The sequence below is a fragment of the Pelodiscus sinensis genome, chromosome 1 (genome assembly GCF_052426305.1).
Source record: "Pelodiscus sinensis isolate ZL-2025 chromosome 1, ASM5242630v1, whole genome shotgun sequence".
Taxonomy (NCBI): Eukaryota; Metazoa; Chordata; order Testudines; family Trionychidae; genus Pelodiscus; species Pelodiscus sinensis.
This window is the reverse complement of record NC_143052.1, coordinates 316,421,526-316,439,244: the sequence shown is the minus strand read 5'-3', so window position 1 is coordinate 316,439,244 and position 17,719 is coordinate 316,421,526. Positions and strand designations below refer to the sequence as shown.

Sequence of the window (17,719 nt, the reverse complement as noted above, 5' to 3'; positions counted from 1 at the left end):
AGACTCCATGCCCGCGGCTACACACGGCACAGAGTAGGTAGTTCAGATTAGGCTCTCTAATCCGAACTACCTACCCCATGCTGCGTGTAGCCACGGGCACGGAGTCTGAACTACCGGGGCTTTAAAAATGGCGGAGCCCGGTAAGATGCAAATACCTAAGGGTATGTCTACACTACCCCGCTAGTTCGAACTAGCGGGGTAATGTAGGCATACCGCACTTGCAAATGAAGCCCGGGATTTGAATTTCCCGGGCTTCATTTGCATAAGCCAGCCGGCGCCATTTTTAAATGCCGGCTTGTTCGAACCCCGTGCCGCGCGGCTACACGCGGCATGGGCTAGATAGTTCGAACTAGCAAGCCATTCCGAACTATCTAGCCCGTGCCGCGTGTAGCCGCGCGGCACGGGGTTCGAACAAGCCGGCATTTAAAAATGGCGCCGGCCGGCTTATGCAAATGAAGCCCGGGAAATTCAAATCCCAGGCTTCATTTGCAAGTGCGGTATGCCTACATTAACCACCCTAGTTCGAACTAGGGTGGTAGTGTAGACATACCCTAAGAGATTAACTTGCCTGTTAAAATAACACTCAGAAAAACTTTTAAATAAAACTAACACACGAGAATCACCCTCACTTTCTTGAAGGCACTTGAAGCAATAAGTAGCCTAAGGCTGAGGTTCCACTGCAAGCATGGCTTTCTGCCTGCCATGAGGAATTTTTCCTTTAGGCTGCAGTGAGATTCTATCCTTAAGTAAAGGAGAGCGGTCCCTCTGAGCTGCTCTTCCCAATTTCACACAAGCCATTCAACTGAAGCCATAGATATCAAGATTCAAGGCCAGCCTTGCCTTTGGCAGACTGCCTTGCCAGATGTTCACAACTGCAATGTCTGAACATGTATAAGACTTTTAGTTGAGAAAGCCATGTTAATCCCAAGTCTCTGCTAGGACTGGGAGATGTGGGTGACCTATAGAAAACACCAGCATTTTCTTTGGAAAATCTGCAACAAACGTGGGGGAAATCGATCACCTCAGTAATGCCAACTCCTTTAGAATTGAGGCCCTGATTATCCAGCACCAACTGAGGTGGAGCGGGTACTGTGTACACATGTCTGATATATTTTTACCAAAACTCCTGCCTGCCCAACTTACCAAAGGAGAAAGGAAACAGGCAGGCCAAAAGGAATGGTTTAGAGCAGTGTTTCCTAACCTTTTTTTAAAATAAAGTACTCCCTTAAAAAAATTATCAGTTCCTCCAATGCACCCACCCCTCCCCCAGAGCCAGGCACCCCAAGCTCCCAACCCCGCTCCAACCCAATGCCTCTCCCCCAGACCCAGGCACCCTCAGCCCCCTCCAGCTCCAACCCAATGCCTCTCTTCTAGAGCCAGGCACCAGATGTACAGTACCCTACCTTTGAGATGACCACTCCTGCCACCCAGCCCTGCCTTGGCAGCTTCACTGCATGGAGCACGTGGCCCACCAGCGCCAGGCTCACCGTGATGTGATAGGCTGTGTGCTCCTACCCCAGCTCAGTGCCTTCCTAGCGTGGTGCCCGGGGGCAACTTCCCCTCCCCCCCGCATCTCACTTGCTATGCCTCTGCATCTGGCCCAAGGAACTTTGAATTCTGCCTGAAGTCTGATCCCTAGGAGATTTTGCTAGTGGCTCCTGCTGTGTGGATCCTGCTGGAGGAGGTGAATTGGAGCTCTAGTAAGAGCTAATTATTTGTCTTGCCAATCATAAGAATATAAGAAAGGCCATACTGGGTCAGACCAAAGGTCAATCCAGCCCAGCATCCTGTCTGCTAACAGTGGCCAACGCCAGATGCCCCAGAGGGAGTGAACAGAACAGGGAATCATCAAGCACCCTTTCCCAGTCTCTTAGGGTATGTCTATACTACAGCGTTATTTCGAATTAACTTAATTCGAATTAAGCTCATTTGAAATAACGCATCTAGATACAAAAACTAATTCGAAACAGCATTTTTCTAATTCGAAATAGCACGTCCACATTGAGTGGACCCTGAATCGAAGGTAAGGCTGGCCGGAACCAGTGCCAGCAGGGCATCAGGGTCGGACTTCGTGTGTGGGGCTGCTGCCTCAGACTAGCCGAGGTCTGTGCTTAAAGGGACCCGACCTCCCATCTTGGACAGACAGTTCTCAGGTTTCTCTGCTTGCTGGTCGACCTCGCTGAGGGACAGCAAAGCATTTGTGTCTCTGCATGCTCTGCTTGCCCTCAGTCGGGGCACCACGGCACTCAGCCACATGGAACCAGACCTGCCCCTGGGGACTCTGCTGCGTCTCGTGGACACGTTGCCAGCAGCCTGGCTGCACTGTCTGCAGGCTGCCATTTGGGAGGACCAACGAGGGGCTGTCAGGATCCAGGGGGCCCTGCGGGAGAGCTTCCACCCTGAGGAGCGCTAACAGTCTCCCCAGTCTGCCCCATCGGGGGCTTGTGCCCCATTCCTCCCTCTCGTCCTTCCACTTACCCTTTCCTAGCCCCTACTTCCTGATGTCAAATAAAATACACGTATTTTCAAAAATAACAACTCTCTTTATTCAACACAACTGGAGAGGGGGAATGAAACTGTGGGGAGACGGGGAAAAGGAGGCGGGAGAAGGCAGGAGAGAGGGTGGGAGAGGGGAGGGGGAAAACTGGGAGGAGGGATATGGAAGGGGGAAGCAAGGGGAAGAAGGGGGAGCGGAAGTTCAGGGATCAAGGGTGGGGTCTTGCCGGGCCAACCACCTCCCAGCACAGCGAGGGAGGGGGCCTTGGTGTCCCCGGAGGGATGGGGAGGAGGGTGCGGAGGTTGAGGTGGGGGGTGTGGACATTGAGGGGGAGGGTGTGGAGGTTGAGGAGGAAGAGGTGGGAGGGGGGCATGAGTGGGAGGAAAGACAGTAGTTGGGGGGGGTAGCAGGTGCTGGACCGGCACAGGGCACCATACTCTGCAGCAGGGCCTGCAGGTGACAGGTCCTCACTTGGTACTCCGCAAGCTGCTCCCGGCGGAGCTGCAGGTCCTCCAGCATCCAGGCCTGGACGGTGCGGTGCAGGGCTCACAGGACCCCCAGGTGCTGGTCCCAGTACTCCTGCCACGTAATGGTGGTCCGGAGCAGGCCACAGGTGTGGGAGCATGTCCCAGGTGGGGTGGTGCGCTCTGCACAAGCAGCTGGTGCAGCTGTAGAGAAAGAAGAGAAGTGGTCAGTTCTCCCTGGGGACACAGTGGATAATGCCCAGCTCCCCACCCCCGGCGACGTGAGGACGACCATGCCCTGATCTGCCAGAGCCTCTGTGCTTGCACAGAGGCCATAGTCAGGATGTCTGGCTCTCCCCGGGACTGGGAGCTGCCTCAAGACCGCACCCATGCCCCTGTGCCATGTATAGTGTGGCCAGGGTAGGGGGGAGATGTCCCCTGCCTCTGTGTAGAGGGGACATGCGAAGGGAGAGCATCCTGCTGGGTCCCGCCCCTGGGTCGGGAGCGTGTCAGGTCTCTTCACACATGCATGTGCCTATTGGGCCACAGCCCCTGGGTGTCATGCAGCTGGAGCCACCTGCCCAAGGGTGGCATGGCACGTGCTCGCACGTGCATAGGTGGCTGCATGATCTGTGGGAGGCATGGCCCATGTGCGCGGTCCCTGGTCTCCCTCCCTGTCTCCCCCCCGGGCAGGGGACAGTGCTGGCACTTACCCGGTATGGCCTCCCTGGATGACCCTGCTGACTCCGGTGCCAGAACAGCTGGTGGTGGCCCCTCAGGTCTTCCCGGGTCAAGGCCCTCCGGTCAGGCTCGCTGCCTCCCGGGCTGGCGTGGGGCAGGAGTTGGTCAAGGGCGGGGAAGTAGGGGCAGGTGACAGCCCCTGCTGCGGCGCCACCCCTGGTGGCCCTGGCGTACGCCTGCCACAGCTCTTTGACTTTCAGGCGCACCTACTCCTGGGTGTGCCTGAGTCCCTTTTGGGCTATGGTGGCCGCTATGCGGCCGTAGACGTCCGCGTTCCTCTACCTAGTGCGGAGATCATGGATGTTGGGGGCCTGCCCCCAAACCTCAATGAGGTCCATGACCTCCGCACTAGTCCAGGAGGGCACGCACCATCTACGGCCCCTGGCTGGCCCCTAGGTGCTGGGAGACCGGGCAGGGGATGGATGGCTGTCACTGACTGCCTGGCTCATCCTGGGGCCACTGAGTCAGGCCTGCTGGCAGGCCTGGCTCTGGCAAGTGCTGTCTGGCCAGAGCCTACCCATTTAAGGGCCCCGGGGCTGGGGGAGAGGAGAGGAGTGGCCACCAGGGGAAACTGGGAAGGGCTGGAGGCCCCCTAATTCGAAATAAGTGTCTACACAGCACTTATTTTGAATTAGCTATTTTGAATTAGGCATTATTCCTCGTAGAATGAGGTTTACAAAGTTCGAATTAAGTGCTCCGCTATTAATTAAATTCAAAATAGCTATTTGTATGTATAGACGCTATTAAAGTTAATTCGAATGAACGGCTGTTAGTTCGAATTAACTTTGTAGTGTAGACCTATCCTTACAGAGGCTCGGGATGCCATTCCTACCCATCCTAGCTAATAGCCATCGATGGACCTAACCTCCATGAATTTATCTAGTTCTTTTATCTCAGTTTTGTAAATCTACATGTTCACATAGTGGAGGCCAATATTGACTTCTTATTGCAAGTTTTTCCACACATTCAATGTTTCTTTTCTTCTTTTGACCCAGTTGCATCCAAGAGGCAAAATTCAAGAGCATGTAGTGATTTTTGTCTAATGTTCTATTGGCTTTCCATTGCAAACTCATAATTTCAATGAACTTCCCAACCAATGTAGCAGAAGTTAAATCAGCTTTGTCTGATGACCAGAAGAAATTGTCAAGACTGAAAGCTTCACTTTCTCCCCAAAACTGACAATACTAGTAAGCAGTTTGTAAGTATTATAATACTAAAAGACTGTGTGTGAGATATGAAGCCAGATGGGACTCCAGCTGCCATCTTAAAAAAGAAAACATTAGAATCCAATTAAAGTGTACTTTGAGTTATATTTCGCTAAAGTTTTGCAATAATTAATTTTAAAACTATAGAAAACAGCTATAGTCACTTGTAATTTAGAGTTGCACCCTACTACTTAGCCTTATGCTTAGTTTTAAATATGGAAAGTATAAATGTTCTACTGTTACCTTTTGGATTCTGAAAACCTACAGGGGTAACTTAACTGTTTATCTCCAGGTTGTGTCAGGAATAAATCAGTGGGAACACTGCTTCCACCTGATAAATGAGTGATACAAGCAAACATACTCTTATCTAGAGATATTAAATTTTAAGCAAACGTATGCAATTGGTCTCGACATCGCAGTTATAGCTATGCACAGTCTGAAATGGTTTTGAATGATCACCAGCTAGGCTTCCAGGGGCTTTCTTTCTGTCCACTGATGGGAATTCTAAATGTCCTCTTCTTGTCTGAAAAAAGATCCCTTGGATTACTCCATGGTTTTTACTGTTTACCTAATCTTTCATAAGGTAACTAACAAAGCACATATCCTATATGCTCACCTAGTTGGAGTCACTAACCACCTCTCCTGGGTCATCAGTTCTCCTAATTTTAGCAACTCATTATCTCAACCATTTCTAGTCAGAACAACAATGTATCAGGAGCACTTAAACCCAAGATCGGTATTCACTCACTCTCTTCCATAACTTTCTAATTCATTCTCCCATTGTGATTAGCAAACTACAAGTGTGCAGCTGTCTGACCTTGTCTCACAAAGGCCTAATCTTTAAGGCTCGTGGATCTGTAGTTCAACATCTGGCCTGGGTCACAAAGAAGAGTTGATCAAAAATACAAAAAGGGAACAATTTTCTATCAGAAAATGCTGATTCTACAAAATTGAAGTGATCTTTAGGAATGTGTCAGTTTTGATGGTTTGTGTCAGAAACTCTACAAATATTTTGTTACAATTTTTTCATTTTAAAATGACGTACTTGATTTGCAAATTATACTCATGTTGCACTATGAAATTTAAAAAAATTCAAAGTTGACATTAATCATTCTGAGTTCATCAAAAAAAATCTTGATGTCTTGAAATGACATTTTTACAAAAATTTTGTTTTGTGGAAAATTTAGCATTTTACCCTGCTGTGGAAGAAAATCTGCTAGTTTTGAAATGGCTACCTTTTTTACAAAACAGAAATCACATTTTCCTCATGGCCTTTGTAACTAATAAAAATGACCTTGCAGGATCTCTCTTAGCTCATCCTTGATGTCTGTCCACATTTCACACGTATGGCAGGGTTTCTATTGCCCCCAGTGCCATAATATTGAAGTTCAAATCCACTACACAATTTGATTTTGTGACAGTTTATGCACCTTGGTGAATATGTTCAAAGGTGGAGGCCTAAATTTAGGGGTCTAATATTATATTTGTGTACCTAAATAGGTGGCCTGATTTTAATCTGCTTGTATTCCATGATACCATAGAAATAAACCTATACTTTTCATATAGATTAAACATTCATGGGAAACAGACTCAGTGTTGTTGCCATGTTCCCTGCAAAAGCAATGGAATTTGGGACAGAAACATCCATTATACCTTGTTCTGATAGGCAGTACACTCATGAGGGTGTCCCTGAACTCTAAATCACAGGGTGCGAGTATGCAGTCCATGATGGAGCACTGCTACAGATCATTACAGTGATCTACAGTTTGAATTACAATGAATATAGCAACAACTAACCTATCCTTTCCCATTCTTGGGCAATGTATAAAAAAAGATAGAAATGATTAGGTATGTTCAAACAGCTGGAAACACTGTCCAGCAGCACCTGAGGGATTTGGCAGTGAAATCAAGGCAATTTCTTTATAAAGTATCATATCCTGAAATGAGGGGTTGAGAAATCATCTAGGTGAGTCACTTTCTTCAGCCAGGTTAGTTACAAGTTAGTTTGTTGGGGCTGTTCACAAAATCTGCTACTATTCCTATTCATTAGAATTATAAATATACTAGAAGTTTTACCACGTGTTATTTGGGTCCTTACCTCAATTAATTTTTGGTTTTTGGAAATAACTGAAAATGTACATACTTTGTTTAAATCATTGCTCTGGGGTAGGGATGAGGATGAGGGGTTCAGTGTGCAGGCTGCCCTGGGAAGCGAAGACAACCCCAACCCTCTCTCACTACAGCAGCTTGGGGGAGGTGGGGCAGGTGAGAAGCACCTCTCCATGGCTGCTGCAGCTCCAGTAGGCAAGCTGGGGTGAGGGGTGCATGTGCCCTGGCTGGGCCAGATCCACACTCATCTGCTCCTCAGCCAGAGTGAGGAATGCAGCAAACTGTGCACTTTCCCCTCACTCCCTGATGAAGAGAAACAGCCAGCAGTGTTCCCGTATGACTTGTGGGGCAGAGCTTCAGCCCCCTTGCCCTCCCTAAAGTGCGCCTGGTGGGTAGGAGGCTTGGAACTAGGGCAGTCCCGGGTGTGGGGAGTCACCCCAGCTAACCCTTTTCACCTGCCTGGTGATTCAGTCTCTTTTCTGAATGGTTTTATGAGAAAAAAATCCCATTCCAGGCACATCTCATTTTCCTGACACAACCAAACCCTTATATTACTTTAAGTTATGATAAGAGGAAGCTGCATACCAGATTTGGTGGTCCTAGCTCTTACCATTTAGGAAGAGTTCTTGAACAGACAGACAGGTAGACACACAAACTCTCTTGAATATATAATAGATTATCTCCTATTTGCATAACGGCAGTGTCGGAGGCACAACAAAAGCACTTTTAAAAACATATTATACTACGCAGGTGTAATGAAGGCCTGATTGTTTAATGTCTTCATAGCACCTGGCTGAAAGGTGCCTTAGAGCAGTGGTTCCCAACCTTTTCACTAGGGCGGACCCCCAATCACTCCCCCCAAACTGTTCGAGGACCCCCGTCAAAACCAATTCTAGCCACAATTCTAGTAGTCAGCGGCGTATTTTCTCACTTTTCATTTACTTATGTCTGTTTGATTAGACGTTTCACTTGTGGATGCTTCACTCTGCTCATCAGTCTCCTTTCTCTTCAGTGAGCCTGATTTCAGTCACAGATGCATGTGGAATGTATGGCTAATGTTTGTATGCTTCTAACCGGCACGATCATTTCTTCACACAAAGGTGCCACAATATAGATTTTCGCACCACAATTAATAACATTATTGGAAGATATTTAATTTTAAAATAATTAATTACAACTTTGCAATTTATGTAAAACTTATTTTCTATGATCATTTTTATTTATCTTTTATTTTTTTAATGGATCTCCTGCAATGCCCTTGCAGACACCCAGGAGTCCACAGACCCCCAGGTTGGGAACCACTGCCTTAGAGCAGTAGGATTATTTCATATATCCAACACTAGACTGACATTCTTTTCCATGGTTCTAACTAGAAGTCTCTGTTTGCTTCAACCAGGAACTAGAAACCTGTTCTTGTTGGTTTCTTCATTGCTTAGGAGTTAACATACTGCTAAAAATAGCTACGCTTAGTTTAGCAAAAAATACTGTTGTAATAGGGAGCCATGGAAACCATGCTCAGTGTGATCCACATTTAGGGCATTTTCTTGTGCAGCTGCTGCCTCCAGAGCCCCTGCAAGGGAGGAGCATGCATGGAAGATGATGAAGGGAGCTGCTAAGAGCACCTGAAGCCAGCGGTAAAAGGAGCAGGTAATCTCTCAGGGTCTGACCTGAGAGAGCTAGAAACATCATTTGAAGGAAGAATCTAACCATCAGGAACTAAGGAAAAGCACAAGCTCTGCTACCCAGATAACATTTCAGTAATAGCCACCTGGTACCACAGTCCCACTCAACCTCTTGCAACCCACAGTCTCTTGTAGGGTTGCCAGACATTCAGTTTTTGACTGGAATGACAAGCTGAAAAAGGACCCTGGCAGCTCTCAACCAGCAGTGCAGCAGGGCTAAGGCAAGCTTCCTACCTGCCTTGGCTCCACAACGCCGCCAACCAGGAGCTGCCTGAGATAAGTGCTACCCCAAGCACTTTGCCAAAGCCCTCTCCTGCATCCCTCCCCAACCTCATACCTCTACCCACACCCTAACCCTCTGTCCCTGGTTGGATCTCCTTCCTGGAGCTCTCTCGGCCCCAGACCAGAGCCCACTCCTGCAACCCCAAATCTCTCATCTCCAGCCCCACTCTAGAGCCCACACACCTAGCTGGGGGCCTTTGCACCACTCCCTCAAGCAGCTGGGCTAGGCATTCCCTGAGGAGGAGATCTTGATATCGAAGTCATCAGAACAGTGCTCCTTGCTCTTGTCTCCTACCTGGAAGTGAGAAATGCCAAATTCAATATTAAACTATAGAATTGGAAGGAGTTTATGTTGTTCTCTTTACGTTTCCCCAATAAGAGGGTTGTAATGGCTAATCCATCAACATTTAAAATATATTGGTGGGGTATGAAGTGACAACACCAATACTTAAAGGCTGTGTCTAGACTGGCAAGTTTTTCCGCAAAAGCAGCTGCTTTTGTGGAAAAACTTGCCAGCTGTCTACACTGGCTGCTTGAATTTCCACAAGAACACTGACGATCTCATATAAGAAATCAGTGCTTCTTGCGGAAATGCTATGCTGCTCCCGTTTGGACAAAAGTCCTTTTGCGCAAAAGCTCAGATTTGTTTTGCGCAAAAAGCCCCAATCGCGAAAATGGCAATCGGGGCTTTTTTGCACAAAACCGCATCTAGATTGGCACGGACGCTTTTCCACAAAAAGTGCTTTTGTGGAAAAGCATCCATGCCAATCTAGATGCTCTTTTCTTCAAATGCTTTTAACGGAAAACTTTTCCGTTAAAAGCATTTGCGAAAAATCATGCCAGTCTAGACGTAGCCTAATTGTTCTGGACTGTTGGCAAACCAGACCCTTAGAAAGCTCTGAATTAATTTTCCAGTGACCAGAGCCTGTGCACTCCTATTAATCTAGTCCTAATTCAAGCTGCCATAGCTGTGGTGAAGGCGAACAGCGCACTGCAGCAGTTGACATGAACTAAAAATAGGCTTCTTCCCTGAGATGTAGACCAGCAGAACGTAACCATAATGCACAATTTATGTAACTTTGTTCCTGAGACAACCCAGATGCACCTTGCTAGAGCACTCTCCTGCTGGCCAACCTAACATGCTCTATTTAAGTCAGCTACAAAAGCTTTTACTTGCTTGCCTGATTCCAACAGCGGCTGGAGTAGCAGCACTGGCTCTATCAAATCACAATCACACAGATGTCAGGAGAATGGGGAGAGAGCTGCAGTTTGCTGGGTAAGGCTGCTGTGCCTATGATCACACTGTGGAACAAATACATTTATAATTTAAAAGGAGAGAAGGGGTCTCTCTCCCATTTACAAAGCACAATATACACTTGACTGAATATACTTTGGGGGCAATTCAAATCTTTTCATGTTCCTTTTTGAACAATATTATCAGCCTGAGAGGCATTCCTGTTTCCTATTCCAGTTGATCAGAGTTGGTCCTAGGAGACAACCTCTATACGGCTTCTTCAAAGGAGTTAAGCCTCAAGCTCTTGATGAATGCACAGAGGGACAGTTTTCTCCCTGCCCCTCACCTGTCTAGAGTCCAGGAAATATGGCTATATGTCGCCTACTTATCCACATCTACAATTCTGGCCTAACCAAGGTGTTTCATGGTCTCAGATGCATCTTATTGTAGCCCCAGGGCTGCTCTAAAATGAGCCGGCTTGTAGCAGCCTTCTTTGTACCGTTGTGGTGATGAATTTCAGCCAAAGTGCACTGCAGCTCTTGACATGCCCTCGGATGGGGAAGCATGAGGATGCCTGTGTAAGCCTGTCAGGTCTGCAACAGAGAGGGAAGTTTTCCTGACATAGGACAATTCTGAAGGAGCCATTTTTGCCCCCTTTATCAGCCCTGTACAACACCAGATAGGCACAAAACACCATAACAGAATCTGGCACAGAGTCTTCTGTTCTCTCTGGAGTAGCCTGTGTAAGGGCTGTCAGGATTTCTATAGAGTAGGAATCGACTCTGAAAAGTGACTGCGTACAAATGACCCCTCTTGACTGTACTGGGTCATTTCAGAATATGGTAATACCAATAATAAGTTTGCACAGCCATTTACTTCTGTTAGCTCCACAGAGCCAACCCAGGTAAAAGGGAATGGCATGGTCAGTCATTGGTACTGACTCCCTTTCAGAACCAGATAGCACTGTAAATCAATAAAAGTACCCGAAAAAATGCTAACCACCATACAAATACTGCAGGCTTATGATCAAGTTCAGCTCTGGTGAATTAATGCAATCCTAAAAATGCAGGCTGAAAACTGAAAAAAAAAATTAAAATGGTATAGTCAACTTTAACTTTTACAGTTTTGCAAGGCTCTATGTCAATGTTCATAACATTTTTACTGCTGGAATATAGGTGCATATAGGCTGGTAGCTCAATAAAATCATATGACTAGCAGAAAATAGATTAAATAGAGCTAAGAGATATTGCAGAGCCTGTAAAAAACCAAATGTCATAAATAAGCAAATGATGGCAGGGATGACACTATAAAGGATGGATCTGTATAAACATAGTTTGAAAAAAAAGAGGCAGAAAACATGAGAGACTGAACGGATGGAAAGTGGTTCTATTTGTATAGTTGACACACTTTGCTATGTTATTCAGTATCTGATTCTACAACATATTGAAGAGGCACAAAGGATGAGCTCAAAGCATGATGTCTGGAGACTTCAAAATGTACTATTTCCAGATGACTAGCTAATGATGACTGGAAAAGCAAACTGGGAATTTGAAAGGGCTATATCTGCAAGCAATTAAACTTCCTAGGAAGTTAGAAAACAATATTAATAAACAAAATTAATCCTAACTTTAGGACATGGTCTTAGGGGCCTTTTCCCAAACACTTTTAAAATTTAAAAAAAAGATTTTTGTATTCTGTTGGTTTTCAAATGCTGACTGCAGTTACCACCACTCTAACAAGGTATTGGATGGTTCACATAAAACAAATACACAACACATTCCCAATTGCTGCACAGTAGGATATAATGAGCTGTGCATTATGGGAGCTCTTTAGGGCAACGTTTATATGTGGGATAACTAATAAGCATAATAATGGAAGCCACAAAATCATAGAATACTAGGACTGGAAGGGACCTCGAGAGGTCATCAAGTCCAGTCCCCTGCCCTCATGGCAGGACCAAATACTGTCTAGACCATCCCTGATAGACATTTATCTAACCTACTCTTAAATATCTCCACAGATGGAGATTCCACAACCTCCCTGGACAATTTATTCCAGTGTTTGATTACGCTGACAGTTAGGAACTTTTTCCTAATGTCCCACCTAAGCCTCCCTTGCTGCAGTTTAAGCCCATTGCTTCTTGTTCTATCCTCAGAGGCCAAGATGAACAAGTTTTGTCCCTCCTCCTTATGACATCTCCTCCTTTTAGATATCTGAAAACTGCTATTATGTCCCCTCTCAATCTTCTCTTTTCTAAACTAAACAAACCCAATTCCTTCAGTCTTCCCTCATAGGTCATGTTCTCTAGACCTTTAATCATTCTTGTTTCTCTTCTCTGGACCCTCTCCAATTTCTCCACATCTTTCTTGAAATGCAGTGCCTAGAACTGGGCGCAATACTCCAACTGAGGCCTAACCAGCACAGAGTAGAGTGGAAGAATGAAGTCTTCATGTTTAAATGAAGACTGCTGTTTAAATACAATACAGTGCAATATTATGAGAATCTACCGTATAGAATATCCACAGAACCTTCCATTTCTATTGCAGGTACATGGAACATGCTAATACCACAAAGCACTTAATGTCAAAATAAGTTATTAAAAGGTTGGCAAAGCCACCAATGAAAATAAATTGCATTTGTGTGTGACCAACATAGAACAAAACCTTAGCAAGCTGTGTTATTTATATTTCAGTAGTGTCTAGGGCCTATAATGGTCCCCATTCAGGGTCTCATTGGAAAGTATGGCCTAGTGGTCAGGGTCACAAACCCTGACTACCAAAGGGTTTGTGAGGAGACAAGTATGAGCCCGAGCCCAAGCCCTCCCCTTCCACCAGGCCCCTACTCAGGGCCTTTTGGTTTACCTGTTGTCTGGCAATCAAGGATGCGTAAGGCTGTCTTGCTTAGGCCTCTTCTTCCTCTATGGTGAGCTTAGTCCAATGGTTTCTCCTTGGGAAAAATACAAACCAAAATAAGTAAGAAGGGGGCTACCAATGTCCAGGGTTCACAGGTGGGGAGAGGGAAGATACTTCCCTTTCAGATTTTCTCTGGGGTGGGTCCTCCCCACGGGCCTCTTTTGGTTCTATATCAAAGCCTTAAGAGTTCCCACTGCATTGCTGGAGCTGTAGATTACAAGTCTGCTCACTTCCAGTTCTACTACTGAAACAAGCTAATTCCCTGCCTTTTAATTCTTCCAGCATATGGAGCATTTGCTCAAACTGTGGCAGGGCTGGTTGAGCCCAAAGTATTCCCTTATCCTCTTGTTGCCCAGTTTCCCAGTTGCCTAGGGGTTTCCACACCTGATCACAGGGCCCCAACATAGATTGAGCCTGCAGTGGAGTATACCTTGTTCAAACACAGAGCACATTTTTCCCTGCCTGTCTGAGAGTCAATATCCCTCCCATTAAGAATCAGAAATGCACAGTGGTTTCCCATTTTCATTTGTAACCCTTCTTCCAGGTGGATCCAGCAGCAACCAGAGTCATGTTCAATATCTAGGGGTTCCTTTCCATTGATACAATGCAGAATTGGCTCCAGTCCATATATAGTAACCTGGGAAAGCTACACACAACCCCAGGGCACTTCTGGGAGGCAATAGTTCCTCATTTGCAAGCACAGAGAATCAATATAGAAAAGAAGCTTTTAATGAAAGGAGAGAAGCCATCTGACATTAATTAAGGAAAATGTCATGAGCAGAATTCATAAACATAATACTGCAAGCAGGGCACCCATCCCAGAGTGTGTGGGGAAGGGCCTTTTACCTCATGTTCCTGAGTTCCACAATCAAATGTTCCTTTCCTGTGTCCCCTTCTGCTCTCTCAGCAGCCCCACTCAGTGAAAACTCAGGGTTCAGAGGACACTTGGGTAAGTTCACCTGGGGAAGAAAGTACCTTGCCTGATCCACCCTCTGAGGACTTTGGCTGGCTGCCTGTTGCTCACCAGTCACATTCTGCTGCTACCTGCTGGTCAGTCTCTTAGTAATTTTTAGCTCTTAGTAGGCTGGGCAGAAGCACAGTCCTACCACAACTGATTTCAGCTCTGATTGAGCATTTTAAATAGCAAGGACGCTCCTAATGAAGCCTATTTAGCGCCATCTTTAAACAGCAGGACAGAACAGGTTAAACCCAGGGACCTCTATGGAAAATCCATATCACCTGTCTGGGACATCTGACCTCGCCCCTCTTACTTTCATAAGGCTGTGGCATTTAAGCCCCTGGTTTAACTACGTCCTTTCAACTGAGGGTGAACCCCTCATTTGGGACAGATCAAGCACATCTGCAGAGTTCTGTTCCACTGTGGTCATATAATAATGAAAAAACATGGGCAAGAGCACTTCACTACCTCTGCATTCAGTAATAAAGTGATTTATAACCCAACACCAGCCAAAGTTGATTGCTATGAGCAATACAACTCCTGTTTACTGGATATCAAAACAGAACAGCTGTGTTTGTGTAAATACAGTTTGCTCCTGAAGTATCTCCCCCACTCAGATAGCTATCAGAGGAGAATTCATTCAAGTCATTCAGACCCTGCTTACATATTCTGTGAAATATTTTTAAAAAAAGATTTCCTCTCTCACTCTCACTTTTTAAGAAAGACAACTACTAATTCATAGTCCCAGTTGTATGGTTATCAATAAATTTCATTCCGCAAAGGACTTAGAAAAGTTCCATGATCGGCTGGCAACCACAGTGTGACAGCTATTACTGTAAAGTATAGTCTCTCTAATCTACTCTTTTCAGTGACCTTGTAGTGTTTTGCAATCCTTTGCACCATGATTTTCAAGGTGCACATGCCCTCTTAAAATCTAACCTCTTTAAGGTCAGTCAAAATGGATGCTCTAAAACTGAGGGGGTCTCCCAAATCATTGGTCATTTTTGTAACCTTGTTAAAAACAAATTGCTCTCTGTCATCTTCCCAAATAGGGCATTAACTTTAGAAGAGGATATTAATGGAGAAAGGTGAGGGTGGAAAGAGACTAAATCAGCAAAAAATTAAGAGATATTCCCTCTCAAAACACATGAACATAAAGTAAACAGCAGAAAAGTTTAGAAAAAAAATCTCAGAAATCTTTTCTTTAAAAGATTTCCTGGGGAAAAGAAGGAAGTTACTTGTCTGCTTTGTCGCCTGCTTCTTTAACATTCTGGGCCAGTTGGCATTTACATATTTATTCATAACCTACAAAATCTTGTCCAGATTTCAAACTCATATTGAATGATTTACTAAAACGCTTCCATTTAACAATTTTTTCAAAAGCAAAACAAATCTTGAGACTTTAATTAAATAGAACTGAGTTTAAATTAAAAGAGAAAACTCATTTCCCTTGCCTGAACTGTAATTGCAGGAGGAATGTGTAAGATAGAATTGTGTCATGTGAACATAAAGCATACTTGTGTGAAAATATTAAACATATTTCAGAAGAGCTGTGAAGATTTCATAGATACAAAATTAAATTTCAATAGGACACTAGTAATTAATCTGGGATTTGGGTCTGGTATTACATATCTGAAAGCAATCATATAATTACAAAGCTCTTTAAGAAAATGAATATATGTCCAAATTCAAAAAAACCCAGATGTGATGAAATACTTGAAAGTATTTCATTTTTTCTTTGTATTCTCCAGTGTTAGTGATATCCTTTCAGAAGATATCAAATGCAATTTTCCCCCTCAGCTAATTTTCACAGAATTACAGAAACCAGATATCTAAAAAGGGTTTTCAGGCACATTTTCCACACTGTTGCTCTGGGATTGCTTTCTAGAGTACATTTGCAGGTCCTTTGTCTGGTCTAGCTGTAAGTAACTAGAGTGATGTGGTTTCTCACAAGGCTACAGGAATCTTTCATGATAAAATCCAAAAGCAGACAAAACTTGCATGGTTACAGGTTTAGGGACAAACCTCTCAGGGCATGTCTACACAGCAAGGCAAAAGTTGAATTAAGAAATGCAACTTCAGCTACGTTAATTGCGTAGCTGAAGTTGAAATAGCTTAATTCGGCTTTTGGTGTTGTCTATACAGCAGAAGGTGAAAGGAAGAAGACTCTTCCTTTGACTTCCCTTACTCCTCATAAAATGAGGGTACAGAAGTTGAGTAAGAAGTCCTTCATTTCAACATTATTTCAAAATAATGACTTGCTGTGTAGATGCACATTTTGTTATTTTGAAATAAAGTCAGTTATTATGAAATAATGCTACTGTATAGACATACCCTAAGGGTGCACATCTACCTTAAACTCAAAATAAGATATGCAATTCATGCTACATATTGCATATTTTATCTTGTATCTATTTTGAAATAGCTTATTTTGAAATTTGGCACATCTACACAGCACCAAATTTCAAAATAACAGGCTATTTTGAGCCATCCCTTAACCCTTGTACAACAACGTTTACCAGAATGGTGAAATAGCATGCCCGTTATTTTTTTTTAAAAAATCAAAATAACGTGCAGGTTGTGTAGATGCGGGGTAGCATGCGGAGTAGATGCCTCTAGTATCCCGAAATAGCCATGTGGTATAGATGTGCACTAAGAGAACATGGTTTAGTGGCTAGGACACAAGAACTGGATTCTCAAGATTACTGTTTTATTCTCAGCTCTCCCACTGTCCTGCTTTGTGAGCTTGGTATGTTACTTTATCTCTTTGTGGTTCTGTTTCCCTTCTATACTCAGTGTGGGTCTTGCCTATGTAGATTGCAAGCTCTTCAGGGCAGGGGCTCTCTCTATATATTTTGTATAGTGCCTAGCACAACAGGGTCATGATCTCAGCAATGTTGGTGAACATTAGCGTATGATGAATAGCACATGTTGGTGAACCTGGCATGCACTTTCTCACAGTGGGATTTTCTAACTATGCTGGATCCAGAAGCACATTAAGGGCTCAATCCTGAGCCCTTAGAAAAACAGTGAAGGACTATTAAGTGTGACAGCCTTGGGATTGGCAGAGCTGAAAACCAGCTCCCCTAACAATATTCTTGCCAATCTGTCATGGCATCTTTAATTACTCTAGCTGCTCAGGAGCTCAGGAGCCCCTCTAGATGACAGCATGCCCACGTAATGATTCTGTGGATCTGGCTGCATGAATTCTCGTTGATGTTATGAAATTTATATAAAATTGTTGCATCAGGGAATCCCTCTGTGTGGACGTGGAATCCACCATTTACTGATAAGGGCTTCATCATGCATGTACCAGACCAGAGACAATGGAAAAATCAGTAACATCAGTGACTGTGCTCTGACCTAACAATGGATATTTTAAAGAAGATGGCTGGAGCTGGCTCTTTCCGCTTCCCTTCAGGGAGGGGGAACTGGAGAGAATGGAAAGTTCCCAAATGGGAAGGAGGTGACAAAACAGGGGTTTAAAAAGGATTCCTAGGAACAATGAAGAGGGTGATTTTTGGAACAAGAAGCTTTCGGGAAGAATGAGAAAGAAATGGGAGTCCTTTTAGAGCAGGAGATGGGTGTCTTTTTGGAAGGTTTAACTGCCAAGGTCAGAGGAAGCAAGCTGAGCT

General features: G+C 44.8%; 1 long non-coding RNA gene across 2 annotated transcripts; it reads right to left on the bottom strand.

Moving 5' to 3' along the window:
• Positions 1-4,791: 4,791 nt before the first annotated feature.
• LOC149525879 (uncharacterized) lies at positions 4,792-14,277 on the bottom strand. 2 transcript variants are annotated; one of them, XR_016348895.1, is made up of 5 exons: positions 13,973-14,109; positions 13,076-13,160; positions 10,162-10,282; positions 9,164-9,275; positions 4,792-5,430 (listed from the first exon to the last, which is right to left on the bottom strand). It is a non-coding gene; the product is annotated as an uncharacterized LOC149525879 (long non-coding RNA). The 2 variants fall into 2 exon arrangements; XR_016348894.1 differs by having other exon boundaries at positions 4,797-5,430; positions 14,102-14,277.
• Positions 14,278-17,719: the final 3,442 nt, after the last annotated feature.